The following is a 19,802-nucleotide window of genomic DNA, read 5'->3' on the forward strand; positions in this document are numbered from 1 at the left end:
ACTTTTAAAATAGTTGATGGGAACTCTTCAGAATCCTTTATTAGAACTGAATCTTATAATGTGGTATATTGCGTTATTTCCTCCTTTTTTTTTTTTTTTTTTTTTTTTTAAGAGAGAGAACTGAAGTCCATGGTCATGTGGCCACTTACTAGCAGAACTGGCTGTTCCTCATTTTGCATGAGGGCCCCTGTACTAAATTTTCCCTGAGCTGTATAGCAGGGAGCTGGGATATATCAAGCCTGGTTGGAGTCCTTGACTCATCCTTAGATTATGGTGCTTGTCATAAGTTTAGAACATTTTCCACATTATAAAAAAAAATTTTCTTAAGATTTTATTTATTCATTTGACAGAGATCACAAGTAGGCAGAGAAGCAGGCAGGCAGAGAGAGAGGAGGATGCAGGCTCCCGGCCAAGCAGAGAGCTGGATGCGGGGCTTGATCCCAGGACCCTAGGATCATGACCTGAGCCAAAGGCAGAGGCTTAACCCACTGAGCCACCCAGGTGCCCATCCACATTATATATTAGGCGTGTTTGTGACCACGGTGGGTCTAGTTTTCCATTTTGTGTTAGTGTTCATAAGAAAATGGAGAGGGAACTTTACTGTATCCCTGGTCCTTATCTTCTTTAAGTAGTACTTTAAGGGTCTGAAGAGGACACCTGTTTTAATTGGTGACCTACTTGTTTATTATAGTGTGGATTTTAGCGCAGCCCTTTCTTGATTGTGGTTTTAGAATGGCTCACGGAACATAATCTGAAGTGACATCTGAAGTAAACATAATCCAGAAGTCAATTTGTTCTGTTTTGGGATTAGAAGTGAATCACTTTTATTTCCTCCTGCTTTCATTCATACTAAACTGCTTTTCCCCATGACTTGGCGTCATGGTGAGGATAGATCATCTTTCCCACTTCTGTACTTTCAGTCTGAGGATTTGAGGCTGTTCTACTCTGTTGGGCTGTGAGTTCCTGAAGAGCTGGAGCTATGTCGCATGTCTCTATGTCGCTAGTACCTGACTCTAGGCCTGGTATGCAGTAACTTTTCAGGAGGTATTTTTCAAAATAAACTGCTGTGGCTTTCATGTGTTTAGTGTTTTATGTCATTGTTTCCTTCTTAATGGTAGTGGTAGTTTTTACCCGTTACTTTTTACCCGTTAGGCTAAAAACCAGCTTGTTCAAGGGCATGCAACGGAGTGAGGCAAGAATATGATATAATGAACTTTCATAAACAACAATCAGATTTTATTTTTATTTATTTGCTTTTTAGTCAGGTTTTAAAACCCATCTCTGCCCTTATCAGGCAGTGAGATTGTGGATTTGTGATTTAGCTAACCTGCTTCCTCATTTGTAAGGGGAGGCTTGATTATAATAGTTTGCCCAAAGGGTTTTGACTAAATGAAATAATATATAACATCTGGTCCAGTGGATGCCCATAATTGACAGCCTTTCCTGTTCCACTGTCAAAAATATGATTTTAGGGACACCTGGGTGGCTCAGTGGGTTAATAAGCCTCTGCCTTCGGCTCAGGTCATGATCTCAGCGACCTGGGATCGAGCCCTGTATCCCCCTCTCTGCCCAGCAGGGAGCCTGCTTCCTCCTCTCTCTCTCTCTCTGCCTGCCTCTTTGCCTACTTGTGATCTCTTTTTGTCAAATAAATAAATCTTAAAAAAAAAAAGATTTTAAATAGGTATTTTGTGGGACCTTAGTAAAACTCCATTCTTTACATAGAACTTAAAATGATTATTGTGACCTCCTTTCAAAGATCTGTCTTGCTTATTTCTGACTCTCAGGATTTTTAAAGTCACTTGGGAAAAGATTGCCCTGTGTAAACATAGAGTATTATGACCAAGACAAGCAGATCTGAGTAACCTGAATGCTTTCACTCTTAACATGCTAGGGGATGCTTAAAGGAAATATTCAGAAAGAATGTATTGAAAGGAATCATGAGCTTTTTATGGATAATCCACATTGTATTTATGGATTGACAGAGCACGTAGCCTCTGTGACAGTGTTTATAGATACTGTGACCAATTGTGTTCATTATTTGTTGTTATTAAGTTATATTTGAACAGTACAAAGACTAATGGTGACCTGGAAGTTTTCCATGGCCATTGGATTTCCCATAGAATTTCTAGGCCCTCTAGATTTATCTTTTAAGTTACTGTTCAAAGTTTCACTCTCTGTTAAAAAAATGGAAAGCTTAGGGACACAGTTAAGTGGCAGTTCATCACTTCCCACGGCCCATCCCTCTTTTATTTCCAGGTCATTATCTAGTTTTTGAATATGGCATTGCCACCTTGACTTTTCTTTTTACTGTTCAGCACTAAAATATTTGAGATAAGTCCTTAGTGTTGAGGAAATCCTGAATCCTAGAGCCAGGGTGGTTAAAAGCAATGCAGTGACAGGCTATGATATAGTGTTGTCATAACTTATCAGTGGCTAGTAAATAGGGTAGTTGCCTTCTGACACCATTTTGAGTGAAGGCAGTTTAATTGCGTTGCCTCTGTTTAGATAAGTATTTGGGATCCACAGTCAAATGTATGAATGCTGTGGTTTAAAGTATTTCCATGATATAAGATTTGATTTCTTAAGTGATTTTTTTCTTGCTAAGTTCTACTTTATATCAAAATTTATTTTGGACAGTGTCTTTCACTGTGTACACGGAGAAAAAAGCATCACCAACAAATGTATGTAAATCCAGTGACTGTAAGAAATTGAAAATTTGCAAACACATGATTGACAGTTGGTGATGTTCCCCCATGCTTCACCCCTTCCTTAGCCCTCCCCCCCCCCAAGATCCTGTGGAAACAAACAATTCTGATTAAGAATTAATTTTTTAGTTATGTTATTTTTCCTTGAAGAGGACTCCTCTATTGAGTGAAGATTCTAGTTTCTGGACATATCGCATTCATGCTTCTAGCCTCATTGCTTCCTGCAGCATAAACAATAAACACTTAAACCACTAAGCATTTGCCTGGATACTCAGAGGAAGGCTGCAGATATTTGAGCTAATTTTTGCATGCTTTGTCAATTCAAATTTTCTACTAGGTTGAAAATCCACTTTGGTTTGCATTGGTGATGGGTTTTATCCTCTGATGATTCAACCTTTTCGATTTTTGAAAGAGAGGAGTTTTAACCTTAGCAGTCATGTAGCACTTTAAAATTCAAAACAAGAATTTGACTCTTTGACTCTTAAAATGATACTGTGTGTTTGGTTTCTATGGAATGGGAGGGCCAAATGGGTAGTTAGTTTCTGTTGCAATTGCAGTAGCTGTCATAAAATCAAAGAAAGTGCTGGAAGGGATCTCAGAAGTCCTTGATTTTAAATGCCCATTTTCAAAGAAAACCAAGGCCCTGATATAACCAAATTCTCTTCAAGGTCATTCAGTTTGTTATTTTGTCTCTTGAGTCTAAGTCATGGCTTTTCCCCGATATACAGGTATAGAATAGACAGATATTTTCCCAGATACTCAGGTATAGAATAGGCTTTTAATTGCACCTGATTGCCTGCTTTCCCCAAATAAAAATGGCTTTTGAATTATGCCAGTGGCATTAAGAGAATGTGGATAATAGTGATCAAAATGTCTGTGTGTGCATTATTTTAAGTGATTTAAACATGAAATAAGTTTTAAAACTTCGCTAATTTCAGACAGTTTGATTTTTTTCCCCCCCAATCATGTGATTAGAGTCTGGTAATGGCTGTAAAATTATGGCCCTTTATAACTAAAGATCAAGTTTGTTTATTTTTCATTAAATTTTTGGGTAATGCATTACCGTTTCTTGACTTTCTTAAGGAAAAATCTCTTGCTATCTGGAAGAAGAACACATTTCAAACATATTTTGTTTTGATTTGTCCTGCCATGTTTTAAACACCACTTTCATGTACAGGTCTTGTGCTAATTAAGCACTTAAAAGTGCGTTGAATTTAAATCCATTTTCACAGTAGCCCAGCCAAGGAACATGAGGTTCTTGTGAGGTTATGTAACCTGCCCAAGATAATAGGACTAGTGAGAGCTGGGTTTTAAACTTTGGTAATGAAGGTAGAGAGCGGGAAGAGCAGACCCCAGAGCCCCATTAACTTACCCCTTACCCATGTTCTCCCCATAACCCACCTCACCCCACTCCAAGCCAGTGTGAAGCAGACCTGGATTGTCTGCTTTATTGCCACTTCAGCCATGGTCTCTTGAATGTCCAGGCTTTATGTAGAAATTGAAGTTTTACTCCACCCTCCCTCCCATTCCTCCTGTCCCTGTCTTGCCAGGTTTGGTAAATATAACAGTACACATCATTTTGAATTTTCAGTCCTTTTCCTCCCATCACCACTCCAGGAATTTCTCCTATTTCCTGATAGGCACAGCTATTACGCATTTTTAAATAGCTTGTTAGGGGTGCCTGTGAGGCTCATTCGAGCGTTTTACCTATTGTGCTCAGGTCCAGCTCCTGATCTCAGCTCAGGTCTTGATCTCAGGGTCTTGAGTTCAAGCCCTGTATTGGGCTCCACACTGGGCGTTGGAGCTAAAGTAAAATATCTTGTTATATTTATTTTCTTCTGCATTTCCAGGTGTTTTGTTGTAGGAAGCCTTCAGGTTATGTCTCTAGAATAGTTGGATATGGAAGTTGACCACTTCTTAATCTTTAAGAGAAGGGATTGAGGTCCCATCATTGTGCTGCCTAATGAATTATTTGTACAGATGTGGAAAAGATAAATATTAATTGATGTAATCAGATGAGTGAAAGTTTAGTAAACTCTCCCTGACATATTAACATAACTTGGGCCAGCCGATTTTCTGTCTTTCGGCAAATCTCACTTGAATTATATTGGCATAATTAAGGGGGGTTGATAAACCATCTCTGTTTATTTTTTTTCCCCCTGAAGCTTGACACCTGGTGGTCAGGCTTTGAAACCAAAACATGTCTTTTTGGGGTTAACTAAGAAAAATAGAGACTGTTCTTAGCCTCCTGCCTCATAACTTTTATCTCCACTGTGGAGACAGTAGCTGAAATTCTGAGCCAGGGGTCGGACCAGGAGAGCCACCCAGTTCTTGAGATTCATCTAAGTTACCCCTTGATGGGGACTTGCCTTGAGGAGATGATCCTGAGCCACTTCTTTATTGTCCTTGTTACTTGATTGCCAAGCCTCTGTTCATTCCCTCATCTTTTAGAGAGGGATAAAGTGGAGTCTTGTCTTCAACACGGGGTCAAGCTCTAAAGACAGTCCTTAACACTAAAATCATATAGTTCAAATTAAATCTCCCCAAGAAAGGGAGATGTTAGAGATGCATGCTGGGCTATTTCAATGGAGGGAGGGGGAGATGGCCATTTCCCCCTTCAATATTGGGAAATTCCAATTTTTAAGCTGAGAACTGATAAAATTGGCCTTCAGAGGCCATTTATTTAAAAAATCAAGAGAGAGTCCCACTCATAGAAGACACACACACACACACACACACACACTCTTCCAAGAGGCAGGCAGCTCTTGAGATAAGCAAATGACAGATTCATACTTCCAATTCCATTGACTAAAGGCACTCTCAGAATAGTGGGCAGAGTTGTCCAAACTGTTTATTCTCCCCTTTCACTGCTTTTGTGTTGTTCCTGGTGTTTTGTTGATGCCTTATAATTGAATTATCACATTTAACTAATTAATCACTAGCTTGGATATTGTGAGAATTAAGTTGGATAGTCATTGTGACAAATGCTTTTTAACTGATAAGATCCCCGTGGTGGTCTTAAATGGAGTTCTTCTGATACTTTTGGTTCCAGACCTGTGGTCGATTTCTACCCTCGAAGTTAGGTATGGCCATGGTGACTTGCTTCAGCTGGTGGCACAGAGTGCAAGTGCCAGGAGGCACATCTGAGTGGAGGCTATCGGAGCACAGTCAGTGTGCGCTTCCCATGCTCCCTTTCCCTTGGCTCTTTCTAGAGCGAGGTGACACAGCAAAGTTCCCAGATGGCCTCAGCTAGAGATGAACAAGAAATAAACTATGTTGTAGAAGCCCTGAGGTTTGGGGACTGTGTTCTTACATTATCTCTTAGCTTATACTGACTGATTTTCACAGACTCCCATGGGTCTTACTTGCTATTGTGCTGTCTGACCTGTAGACTTAAACCAACCAGGGCTTATGGTAAAGGCACAGTTGCGAGTTGCATTTAAAATGAAATTTTTTAGGGGCTACAGGACTGGCTCAGTTGGTGGAGCATGCGACTCTTGATCTCGGAGTTATGAGCTTGAGCCCCACGTTGGGCATGAAGCCTACTTGAAAAAAAAGTTTTATAAAACATAAAATGAAATCTTTTGAACTTAAAATGGAAAAATATCCAAGATCCTTCAAGGATATATTTCAGTCATATCCTGTTTCTACTAACCTAACATCATGGGGTCTTTTTGGTCAGACTTGCATTCAATCCAGGGTCCACTGAGGAAATTACTTAACCCTTCTTGTTTTGCCATCTGAAATGGGGATTAAGTATAAAAGTATGTAATATATATATGTATATTTTTAAAGATTTTATTTATTTGGTATATATAGAGAGATCACAAGTAGATAGAGAGGCAAGTAGAGAGGGGGAAGCAGGCTCCCTGCTGAGCAGAGAGCCCGATGTGGGGCTCGATCCCAGGATCCTGAGATCATGACCTGAGCCGAAGGCAGAGGTTTAACCCACTGAGCCACCCAGGCGCCCCTGTAATGTATTTAAAAGAACATAGTCCCTAGCCATTGATCAGGTACCCAAAAGATTATTACTGTAGTTTATTTGTAAATGACTAGGGACTGTGTATCAGGTAGATCAGGAAAGAAGGGTCTCCATTTGCAGGGAAGCAAACCCAACCTTGAACTAGCCCAAGTTCTCATGTCTAGACCTAGGATTCTGTTTCCTCTTCCAGATCTAATTTTTTTGTCATTCCATGCTGACTCCCCTGTAAATTTCAGTTTAGTTATGCCAGATAGTGTGCCCTAAATGAGCCAGTGGGAATGAGTTGGGGACCTTTCTGAGGACAAGCTAAGCACTTTGGGAATGAAAATGCTAGGCTATCTAAGCACCCCAACCCCAGGTATGCCTCCAGCTGTACCCAATCTGCTTCTGAAATATTCCACTGGGTAACATGGCTCAGGGCTTGGGGAAGGCACTTTTCAAATAAATGGTTGTCTGGGCCCTTCGGTCTCAGTGGGGGCATTAGTTTTCAGTGGTGAAAGGGTGGGATGTTTGGAGTACTTCTTAAGGCCCTGACTCATGCCACTTGCACAGCTGTGTGACTTTGCATCTACTTGGGGGCAGCAGGCAGCTTCTAGAAGCTAGAGGAGGCAAGGAAACATGTTCTCCTCTAGAACCTACAGATGGAATGCAGGATCTGTTGACACCATGATTTTAACCTGTAAGACCCATTTTGAACCTCTGGCCTCCAGAAGTGTAAGATAATACATTTGTTTTATTTTTTGTTTTATGCAATACTTTGTTATAGCAGCAGTCTGAAACGGATACAGCTTGTATCACACTTCATGCATATGCCTTCTGGTCTGCCCCCACCACCACAAAAAGAGAAAGCAAAAGAGCACAGGTCGGGGAAAGGGTGGCAGAGGAAAGGGAGAAGCAGACTGCTGATGTGGGGCTCGATTCCAGGACCCTGGGATTGTGACCTGAGCCTAAGATGCTTAAAACGACTGAGCCACCCAGGCGCCCGTGGTTCCCTTTTCTAAAATGTCCTTCCCTAGATACCCACGTGGATTCCTTCCTCACCTTTACCTTCATAGGTCTCTCTGTACTCATGTACCACCTACTCAGAGGGACCTATTTCAGATAACACGCTCTCATACCACTTTCCCCTGCTTAATCTCTTTTCCACTAGCACTGATCACAATGTGACCATAAATGTACATCTACTTAGACAGACACACACACACACACAAGAGCAGAGTCCAGACTTTACTCATTTTGCCTGGCACAAATTAGGGGTCCATAAAATTGTTGATTGAGTGAAGGAAGGAAAGATCTTGTTGGTGTGATAGGACTCCTCTAACTTAAAGGCTTCCTAAATGACGTTTCTGCTTCACCTATATTCTTAGGGTTGTTTGTATATTTCTTCCTCAAACCTTTCAATAAAACAAGGGCACTCTGCTTAAATGACAGAATGCTTCAAACACACAGCAGGTTGCCAGCACGAAATTGGCATTAGTTCTTCACTGCAAATGAGAAAAACAAAAGTGCCTGGTCTAAGACCGGCAGCTTTTTAAGACTGTAATTGTGGGGATTTGGGCCACTGTGCTGGGCCAAGGGCAAAGGTGAGTCCGATGGCTCACCTGAGCTTCCCAGGAGGAGCAGGTTTGTTTCATCCTAATCACTCTCAGAGATCAGCAGAGCTGGGAGGATGCTGGGAGATGGTCTGGACTCACTCTCTGCCTTTGCTGTGTGACTGTTGAAACATTCCCTGGGCTCTGGAGTTTAAGAAAATAGTTCCCCTTTCAGAACATTCCTTCTCCCGTTCCCATCTGGCCCCCAAATTCCCAGCCTTCAGCGAGCCACTTCCCAGGTTTTATGATACCCCTGGGGACAGAGAAATCCTGGCTGTCTCAGCTCGATGCAAAGGCAGTCAGTCGTGTCGGTGACTGTTGCAGACCTGGTGGACTAGCTCCCGTGGCTACCCAAGGTGTTCGCAGTTCCCCTGCTGCAGGCAGGCTCGAAGTGGCGGTGGCCCTGGAAGCAGCTTTGAGTCACACTGGGGTGGGGAAGGTTGTAGATGAATACCTCATTCTTCACCTCTTCATTGGGCTGGTTCTCCAGCCTGTTCCCCATGATCTCCCAGTGGTTCCCAGGACAGAGCTCCATTCGCCATGGCACTGTTAAGCTTGCCAGTGGCCCTCTTACTGGCCTCCTTCCCTTCCGTAGCAGCATTTTCAGGAATCACATCCCAAATACAATACACGCACTCAATTGTCTCAGGGGCTGTTTTGGGGGGAAACTCAGATTGGAAATCAACCCTCAGCTCCACCGTCACCAATTGGTTCCCTCCCTGGTTACCCTGCTGCCATCCGCACAGCTGCTCATGGCCTTCCCCACCTCATCCCATCCTGATCTCATCCTCCTCCAGCCCATTCCTTCCTCAGCAGCTAATCTCCCTCTTCGCGCCTAGCACATAGTCACTGCCTTGGGGCAGCTCTGATACTCAACTTCTGGGGGGAGTCAGCGTGGATAGGGTTGGGCATCTCACTCCCAATGTGACCCTAAGTTCCTGGTGGCTAGGGACTGTCTTAGACTTGTTACTCTCCCTTAGAAACTACAGTGTTGAACCCAGATATTTAATAGGTTCAATGACGAAAGTACCCAGAAAAAAAGGATTATGGTTAGAAATTAAGTTATAAGCATTTTGGTTGTAGATGACAAAAAAACCCAACTCCTATGGTTCAGTAGAACTGGCAGTATATTGGCTCATACTGTGAAAGAGCCTAGGGAAATGACTTCGGACAGGGCTCAATACAGGGCTGGAACAATGGCTTTGGGACACAGTCGCTCCCCTCCATTCTGTTTTCCTCTGTTTTGGCCTTGTTTGCATCCTCCTTGGGGATCCCAACTCTTACCAACTTCAGTGTCAGCTGGCTCTGTTGTAAGGGTAGTGGGTCTCTTCCCAGGAGCTCTTGTCTCAGGCTGTCTCCGCTGGGACCTGTACCCCTCCTGAGTCAAGCCCTGTGGCCAGGGAGGTGCCCTCTGCTGACTGCCCAGACAGGGGTGGTGGAGCCCCATGTCACTCCTGTGGCCTTCAAGAGTGGAGAAGGGGTACTTGGCTCTCACAGACCCTGATCCAGTCTTCAGGCAACTGAGCTCACAGTGCCTCTTTCCTTGTCTTTAAAATGGGAATAGTATCTAGCAGAAAGCAGTGTTGTGAGGAATAATGGAGTTAATACTTAGTGCGTTTAAAACACTGCCCAGTCCAGGGAAGGCACTCAGTGAATGCTTGCTATTGTTAGTGGAAGCTATTTTTGATACTGTAGAAGCACTCCTTTCTGGTAAGATTGCAGCCAACTGGTTGGTTAATAAAAAGATGACTCTTTAAAAGTGTTATATCCCTGGGCCACCTGGAGTCACTAAGATGTACATTAGATCTGGAGAACTACTTAGAACTGAAAATTTGTGCCCTTTGACCTGTATCATCCCATTTCCTCCTCCCTCTAGTCCCTGGCAACTACCGTTCTATTTCAGATGTCTATAAAGTGGGATTTTTTTTCTTTATTTTAGATTCCACATATAAGTGATACCATACATTACTTACCTTTGTCTTTTTCTGGCTTATTTCACTTGGCATAATGCCCCCAGGTTCATCCGTATTGTTACAAATGGCAGCGTTTCCCTTTTTATGACTGAATAATGTATATATAATGTGTGTATAATATATATTAAATATATATAATATATTTTGTGTGTGTGTATATCTCAATACCATGTTTCACTCATTCATGGAAGGACACTTAGGTTGTTCCCATGTCTTAGCTGTTGTGAACAAAGCTGCAACATATAGGGGAATGCAGATACCACTCTGAAATAGTGATTTCATTTCTTTCGGATAATACTCGTGAGTGAGTGGGATGGCTGGATCACATGGCAGTTCAATTTTTGATTTTTTGAGAAACTACCATTCTGTTTTCCATAATGGCTATACCGTTTAACATTCCCACCACAGTGTATAAGTGTCCCTGTTTCTCCACATCCTTGCCAACATTTGTTATCTCTTGTCTTTTGTCTTTTGGATAGTAGCCATCCTAGCAGGTGTGAGGTGATTTGCATTTGCATGATGATATAGTGATATTAAGCATGTTTTTTACACCTGTTGGCATTTGTGTATCTTCTTTGGAAAAATGTCTGTTCAGGTCCTTTGTGTGTTTTTTAATTGGATTAAATTTAATTGGATTGCTTTTTTTGCTAGTGAGTTGTATGGGTTCTTTATATATTTTATTTATCAACCCCTTATCAGATACATGGTTTGTATAGTATTTTCTTCCATGTTAGTGGGAAAAGAGTAGAGTCCAGATACAAACCCACACAAATACAATCAACTAATTTTTGGCAAGGGTCTCAGGAACACACCAATGGGGAGAGGACAGTCTCCTCAGTAAAAGGCATTGGGAAAACTGGATAGCCACATAAGAAAGAATGAAAGTGGACCCTGCTCTTACACCACTCACAAAAATTAACTTGAAATGAATCAGACTTAAATATAAGTCCTGACACCATAAGACTCAAAGAAAACAGGGAAAATCGAAAAACGGTGTTTAAAAAGGATAGTGATAGTTTTCCCAAATAAATGACAACAGGATTCCTTCTGTGTGCTCCTCTAGTGTTCCTTCTGCAGTGGCATTTGGTGGATAATTGACCCACTCAGTGAGTAATGACGCTTTCTAGACTAACCAGTGTAGAAGTTGTGGGGAGGAGGTTGCCCAGCACTTTGGCAGTAGAAACAGAGGCCTGCGGTCAAGCCCACAGGGACAGCAGCCATTGACTGAGCAAACAGTTGATTCTATTTCTAGCCAATATAAACTGTGTAGTGCCTTCTAGAAGAGTGGGAGACTGTGATGGAATACCGCCTATTACACGGTCATGTTCCAAAAAGTGGGAGAAGTCACTGGGTCAGGCTGTAGCCAAAATTAACCTTGTGGAACTTTCTGGAAGAGTGGGAGACTGTGATGGAATCTATCCATTGCACCAACATTATCCATGCAGTGGTGGAGGTCGCTGGGTCTGGCCTCCCAGAGCAGTCAGTCCTGGCAGTTTCCCTCCTCCTGCCTCCCACAGAGGAGCCCTCCTCTCGCAGCCCCGCGGAGTTGTAGCGAGATCCCATGTTTTATTACCGTGGTGGAATTTTCAAGTTCTTTCCCATCAGAGTATCCTCCCCTTTCAGCCTGTTTCTTCTTGATTAATCACCTAAAGATCTTTAGGCCTATTCCCTTCATAAACCTGTCGAGCTTCATTTCCCTTCGTCAGGCCAAACCCCACTTTCTTGACTTTTCCTCCAAGATATTAAAATAATCAAGGACCACAAAAAGCAATGACTCTGAAACCATCCGTTTGAAACTGTGTTGAGAAGTTTAAAAGGGGCCAGACAGCCTGGACACATGACAGATAGTCCCTACTGCACTCTCCTCAGTCACCTCCGTCCGATGAACCCCAGAGGAGAGGGCTACTTTGGGTGGAGGTGGGGGGTGTACAGTCAGGCTCAGCCTTAATTCTGAGAGAACTGTTGCTGCTAGCCCAGACCCACATCTCTGTAACTTCTACCCTCCGTTCCTGTGGAACAGCACCAAAGATGGGTTTGGAGCAGTGTGACAGCCTCCTGTTTTGGACTTGGGCAAATCAGAAATCAAGGCCTAACCCCATGTCTCACGAGCTGTGTTATCCTGGGTGACCAGATGTCTCAGGTCTGTTGTCTCATCTGTGAAATGGGGATAATAGTGTGGTTGGCACCAGATGAGCTTGGTGTGAGCACTGAATGAGGTCATGCATGTAATGACTTAGCACGGTATTTGGCTCATTCATAGTGCTGTTACCATGGTACTGACGGCAAACCCTTGCTCACGCACAGCCAGTCGAAAACCAGCAGACCGCTGCTGTGATGCCCCTTGTGTCTGTCAGGAGGACCTCTCCTTCCCTATCTTGTCACTCCTTTCAAGTCTCTGCGAGTGCTCCACAAAGCTGAATTCCCCAAACTCGCTGCCCCCAAAGTACCCTCTTACTGCATGACCATCCTTGTCTGGTATGGGTCTCCTACTTTCCCCCTATTCCACCCCCCAGCTCCCATCCTGCCCACGCCGTCGAATCCTCCTGCCCGTCTTCTGTCCATTTTGAAACCTCCCCTTACTTTCTTGCCCACTTCTGTCCACCCCCACATCCTACACTTGATGGTAGAGGCCTGGTAGATTTGGTGTCTTTTCTCATTTCTCCCTAAATATTAGGCTTTGGGCACCTTGAAGACCAGATAATATTTTTTTCTTTAAGATTTTATTTATTTATTTGACAGACAGAGATCACAAGTAAGCAGAAGCAGGCAGAGAGAGAAGGGGAAGCAGGCTCCCTGCTGAGCAGAGATCCAGATGCGGGGCTCCATTCCAGGACCCCAGGACCATATTCTGAGCTGAAGGCAGAGGCTTTAGCCCACCAAGCCACCCAGGCACCCCACCAGATAATATTTCAAGTCCATCCTTTTTTTCTTCCTTAGTGCCTGTTTTGATGACTTAGCCTGTACTGTCTTCTCCGTCCTCATCTTCCAGCTCTTCATCCTCTGCAGTAGCCTTCTCTCTCTCCTCTTTGTTGCTTCTGCTTTGGAAAGTTAGCAACATGTCCATCCCCACAAGAAACATGCACTAATTCATTTAATTCCCAGTAACTATGGAAGTAATAGAATCTCCCTTCAGAAAGGTTAGTGCCTGGCCCACAATCACAGTCAGGAATGTCACAGGGACTGGGTGATTAACTGTAAATACAGTCTGTTCATCCATCCATCCACCCACCCACGCATCCACCCATCCACCTATCCACCTATCCACCTAGCCATCCATCCATTCATCCATCCATCCATCCACCTGTCTTTCCCACCAGGGCCATTAGTCTCTTCTTCCCCAAGTGCTGCACGTCGGCTGCTGGTGTGCAAGAGAAACTTACAGGCCCATGAGGGAAATATATACAGACCGTTACAGTACAAAAGGTGCAGTAATAAAGCAAGGGAGAAAAGCAAACCGCAGGGAAGAGACAGCAAGGAAGGGCTGTATTTCTCCATCACGTAGGTACTGCCTGATAAATATTAATTATTCACTGATTAATTTGGCTCCGTTTGCTCCCCAGGAAAAGCATCTGCTCTCATGATGAAATGAGCATGTGGGCAAATGTCGTTTATAAACTCTAAAGCACTTACAAATGTAAGGAAATGTGCCTGTGGTTATCTGACAGGTGAGGCACCTGAAGCAGTGCCTGACAGAGCAGAGGCTAAGTCCATGGTGTTAGTGTTCTTCAGTGACAGATGTCAAGGGCACGGTCAGTGTGCTGGCTTTGCTCATTTAAAGGGGGGAAAAATCTTTTAACATTGTGCAAATATTCCCTCCCTTCTCATCCTTTTTTTTTTTTTTTTAAGATTTTATGTATGTATGTATATATTTTGGAGATAGTGCGAAAGTGGGGAGGAGCAGAGGGAGAGGGAAAAGCTGTTGAGCACGGAGCCCCATGTGGGGCTCGGTTCCGTGAGATCACAACCTGAGCCAAATCCAGGGTTGGCCGCTTACCCCACGGAGCCACCTGGGCACCCCCTCCCTTCTTCTTCCTGTTCCGGCCTGTCGCAGTGATACAACTGCAGTTGGAGGGAGAGCCCATTTCTATGAAGAGTCTCCACTCCTTATATTCTATTTGAGGCTGAATCTGAGGTTCAGTTTCTTGCACCCACATAAACTCGCCGTTCACTTTACTTTTCTCTCACCTATAACCTAGCACATTGGGTGGATTCTTCCCCTGGAGGGTTTCCTAGTCATTAAAGCTATCAGAGACAGAGGGAACAGACTTCTGGTCCTACTTTGAGTGAGCTGCTTAATCTTCCCAAGGCCAAAGTCTTAGTTCTCATGTTTTTATGATTAAATACCTACCATGTGCAGGCTCCCGTGAAGACGACAGGAGGTACTGGACAGCACCAGCTTTGGTGCTGTCCTAAAGTAGCTTGGCAAAAGTGTGTTCCGGCTGTCTGCCGCTCTTTAGCAAATGACCTCCAAGTCAGTGGCTGCAAACAACCCTCTTCCCGGGTTCCGTGATCACAGGGTGAGGTTTGTCAGGGTGGGCTGGGCTGGGCGGCGGGGATGGCTGGGTGGGTTGCGGGGGGGGGGGGGGGGGGGGCAACAGGTGGGCTTCCAAGATGGTTTGCTTCCGTGGCCAGCAGGGTGGTGCCGGCTGCTGGCTTGAGCTCAGCTCGACTGCTGCTTGGTCTTTCTCACCAAAGAGTGGCCGGGCTCCTAGAGTGTGTCCCAAGAGACTGGGACGCAAGCCATAATGCTTCCTTGGGATCTGGCCTCCAAAGTCCCAGGACCTTGTTGCTGCTGCATTTTCCCCAAGCAGGTGAGTCACTTGGGCCAGCTCAGGTTCAAGGGGAGGGAAATTAGACCACGCCTATGAAAAGGGGCTGTAGCCCAGGATTTGCGCCTGGTCTGCAGCCAGCCATGAGCATTTGCTGTTGTTTTCATTTGGGGTTATCATGAGGCATGGGATCAGTGGAAGCTGCTGGGCTCCTGTGAGTGAGGGTCTCCGCAGGGCCAGCCCTGCCACTGTTCCAGCTGTGGGGGAGCATCTGGCCCCCTCCTTGTCTCTGTCTCTGCTGGCCTCTCCCTGAACTGGAGAAGGCAGTCCGAGTAATCCTTTTGAGTACTGTTTAAATTCTTTTTTTTTCCAGTTTTATTGAGATACAATCGACATATAGCACTATATAAATTTAAGATGTTACAGCGTAATGCCTTGACACGCATATGTTGTGACTTGGGCTCCACAGTCAGTTGACATCCACCACCTCACATACTTACAAAATGTTTCTATTTTCCTTGTGATGAGAACTTTTAGGATCTACTCTTGTAGCGACTTTCAGGTATACTATGCGGTAGTGGTAACCTCTCAGGTAGTATGTGACATCCTCAGTCCTTACTGATCTTATAACTGGGAGTTTTGTTTTGATTTTTTTTTAATATTTTATTTATTTATTTGACAGAGAGAGAGAGGTCACAAGTAGACAGAGAGGCAGGCAGAGAGAGAGGGAAAAACAGGCTCCGCACTGAGCAGAGAGCCCGATGCGGGGCTCGATCCCAGGACCCTGAGATCATGACCTGAGCCGAAGGCAGAGGCTTAAACCATTGAGCCACCCAGGCACCCCTGTTTTGATTTTTTGAAAAATATTTTTTGACACAGAGAGAGAGCGCACAAGCACAAGTGGGGGAGCAGCAGGCAGAGGCAGAGGGAGAAGCAGACCCCATCGCTGAGCAGAGAGCCCGATGCGGGGCTCGATCCCAGGACCCTGGGATCATGACCTGAGCTGTAGGCAGATGCTTAACTGACTGAGCCACCCAAGTGCCCCTTATAACTGGGAGTTGATACTTTGTGACCACCTTCATCCAGTGCCACCTGCCCCCACCTCCCACCTCTGCTGGCCACAAATCTGACCTCTTTTTTGTGAGTGTTGTTGGTTTTTTATATTTCACATATAAGTGATGTCATACAGTATTTATCTTTGTGACCGACCTATTTCACTTACCGTAAGGCCTTCAGGGTCCAACTGTGTTGTCACAAATGGCAGGATTTCCTTCTTGGGGGTGGGTGTTGACTACTTTTCCGCTGTGTATATGTGTACACCACACGTTCTTTAGCCATTCATCTGTCTACGGATACTTAGGATGTTTCCAGGTCTTGGCTGCTGAATGATGCTGCAGGGACTCCACTTTTCCAAGTCATTCAATTGTCAAGCCACAGCAAAACATCTGATCGTGTGGGCGGACAGAACAAGTTCATGAATAAACTTGCATCCCATGCTTAAGATCTTAGCTCTGAGTACGAACTCCTAAAATACAAATTTTGTACCCCATGCTGTGAAACAACTTGGTTGCCATTTGATTTTGTCTTCTGGATTATGTTTTGGGGTCACCCTGAATGCTGAAAGATTTTAGGTCTCTTTGTAGTTCTGATTCTGTTGTTTCATAACTCAGACTTTCCATAGTTATCTTGGTTGGATGCTCCTCTGTCCTGAGATACCTGTGGCAGTTCCTTATCTGAGAGTATAGGGTCTTATTTTTTCACGTTCATTATGTTCTTTACTTACCAAAACCAGTGTATCTCTAAGTGAACAATTCTAAGTGAATTAATAGAAATGATATGCATATAAAAACCGTAATGTCAAATAGGTTGAGGAAATGCTGACTGGCTTAAACAGGCAAACAGGTTTCTTTACTGCAGGACTTCTCAGAACCTTTAATTAATGTGTACTTTGTATTTCAGAGAGAAAGATGAAGGCCACATTTCATGGGCTTATGTGATTCCAGACTCTTTAGAGAGCACTATCCCAGGACCTATGTTCCCTGGGACATACTTTAGGAAAGGTAGGTCCAAACCTATGCTCCTTTTTGGGGGAAGATGCACCTGAGTCACCATTTTGTTAATGTCTATGTTTCAGGTGTCTGCACACCTTCCCTTCCTCCAGGCAAAGTTTAGTGCTGCCCTCTCCTGGGATCCTGGGACCAGCCTGGTAGAGTAAGAGAAAACTAGGTTCCTTCAGTTTTTCCTCTTAGCTCTGTAGTCCTGGGCAGGCTAGGCTCAGATGTCTCAGGTCTAATATGGAATTAATACAATTTCTTGAGTTGGGGCAGTATAAAGATTATGAGCAGTAGTGTGCAGGGAGATGGGGCTAGAGCAGGTGCCCTGAGTAAGCTATGTTTCACCTTTCCCAGTTCTGGAACGGATGCACCACTGGGAACAATGAATGAACGCACTCGCCCCCTAGTGGGCATTTCTGCCTCGGCCACCTGAGTCCACCATCCTTAACAGAGGACCGGCTGGCTTCTCTTGGCTTGTTAAAAACTGTTCTGAACTGGTGTGTGGGCAGTTTCCTTTAGACTAGTGAGTCAAGAAATTGCTTAAATGAAGATAATGGTTTTTAGAACAGAGATTGTGGGTTCTCCGTAAACGACCAAGTAACATTCCCATTTTACAGATGCTGTCCTTCCTTGAGTTCACCTAGAAGGGACAGGGTGACACTGGGACACATGGATGGGTCCTTCCCATACAGCCAAATGCTTGTGTAGACAACCAAGGACAAGATCTTCTTACTACCTTTATCCCGTGTGGCTCTGAATTGGGAGGGGAGGGAGGGGGCAGGATTCGCCGGATTCTTTGATTGAAGATAATCTCTAATATTAAAAGTCTTCCAAATAGTAGGCAGTCAATGATGACAATCGTTATTGTTCACCCAGAGCTTGGTCTGTCAGGAGCCATCTCAAGTGTTTTAGTTATTTCTTGCTTGCAAGAAGGCTTGGAAGATGGTAGAACCACTCTCTTTTCCTGTTGAGAGCTCAGGAAGCCGAGGCCCAGAGCACTTGAGGACCACGCTCGAGGCCACGCAGCTGCTGTGGGATGGAAGCCAGACTCAACCCCACGCAGTCTGAGTTCACACCCGTGCGCCTCACCGGGACACCTCCCTGGCTCCCCGTTACTCGTGGGCCACCTTGGTGGCCACACGTATTTATTGTGTCCCTGCCGTGTGCCCACCCCTGTGCCAGGAGCTATGAAGGGTACAAAAGATTCACGAGACTATTTGGTATCTGTGATTGCTCCAAAATTGGTTTTGACTTCTTAATAAAGGGTAAAATCCCTGCGGAAAAAACTGAATGATGAAATTTAAAAGAGCAAGTTTTTCAAAGTAGGAAGAAACTGGTTAATAGCAAGCTGAAGGGCAAACATGTTTAAAAAAAGCAGCAATGCCGGGGAAAACCAACACTGTATTAGTGACACATATGATTTGTATGCCTGTGAGCAGGAAAATGTAAAAGGGGGCGAGAGCTGTCTTCTTGAGTAAATGAAGCATGGAAGTTCATTAGGACTATAAAGAAGTGTTAAAAGAGGAAGCCTGGCCTTACGAGCATCAATGGGCAGTAACAGAAACCATGTCAGGTAGGTGCAAATTGGAAACTGGAGATGCAAAGGCCCGATCTGAGGGACACATTTACAAAAATATCGGATAAATAATAAATTATTAAATATGTTAAAAGCTAAAAGGATCTTTGTGTTTGCAAGGCTCTTAAATTCAAGCGGAAAAAAAGTGCTGGGTCGGTTTGGTCCGAGAGGGTAAAGGGAGGGGAATGGAGCCGGTCTGGCTGGAATGGTCCTTTCTCCAAAGACACAAGAAAACACCCCGGGTAGAGCTTTCACAGGAAGTCATTTGGCCCAGGCCACATGCAAGTCCCCAGGGGAAATAAAAGAACGAGTTAAAAACACCAGGGCATTTGAGAGATGGAAGCTCCCCCCCACCCCGCCTCCATCCTCCTCATCCCGTGCCGTGCCGGGGAAGCCTGAGGCCCTGTGGGAGATCCCGCTGCCCCGTGCCGCCAGCTTTGTTTCTGGCTGCTCAGGATGGGGGGACCGGATGACTCCACAGGCCCTGTGCCACCTGTGGGGGGACGGTGTGAAGTTGCGCCCACCTGGCATCGAATGTTTCCTCCCAAGCTTCCGCGACCCCCGTGCCACCTCTCCCACCCAGACCATGGATGTTTGCCCCACGGGTGGGAAGGCAAGAGCCCACGCCAGAGGAATGGGGAAGCCTAATGAGCACAGGATTCCGGCCAGTCTGGGCTGGGCCTCTTAACCAGCTGTGTGACCTTGAGCAAGCTGCTCAGCCGCCCAACGACCATGAGGTGGGGATGCTGATCACAACAGCACTGCCCTGAGTCCTCCAGATACTTGGCGTGCGCCTGCCCTTCCAGCCACAGTACTGGAGACAGTCCTGGCCTGGTGCAGGCCACGGTGTGAAGGGGCTTGGCCTTTAGGCCACTCCCAGCAGGTGTCACGTGCTCCCTGCTGAGTCTTGCCCCAGGCACGTGGGCAGCACTGGTCTCTTTCGTTGTTGCCACCATCCCGGGAGGTCATTATCAGCTTATCCCTCAGGTGGCAGAGAAGGAAACAGATGGAGAGAGGCTGGGGAACTTGCCCGAAGTCGCTCAGCCGGAAGGAGGTGCCACTTGCCGCAGTCCCAGGGACCCCCATGCCTGAGCTGTACCCTTCAGCCCTACTCTATACGGAACGCCAGTAACGGCATGGACAGCTGTGCT

This window comes from Meles meles, chromosome 2 (assembly GCF_922984935.1).
Source record: "Meles meles chromosome 2, mMelMel3.1 paternal haplotype, whole genome shotgun sequence".
In the NCBI taxonomy this organism is placed as follows: Eukaryota; Metazoa; Chordata; class Mammalia; order Carnivora; family Mustelidae; genus Meles; species Meles meles.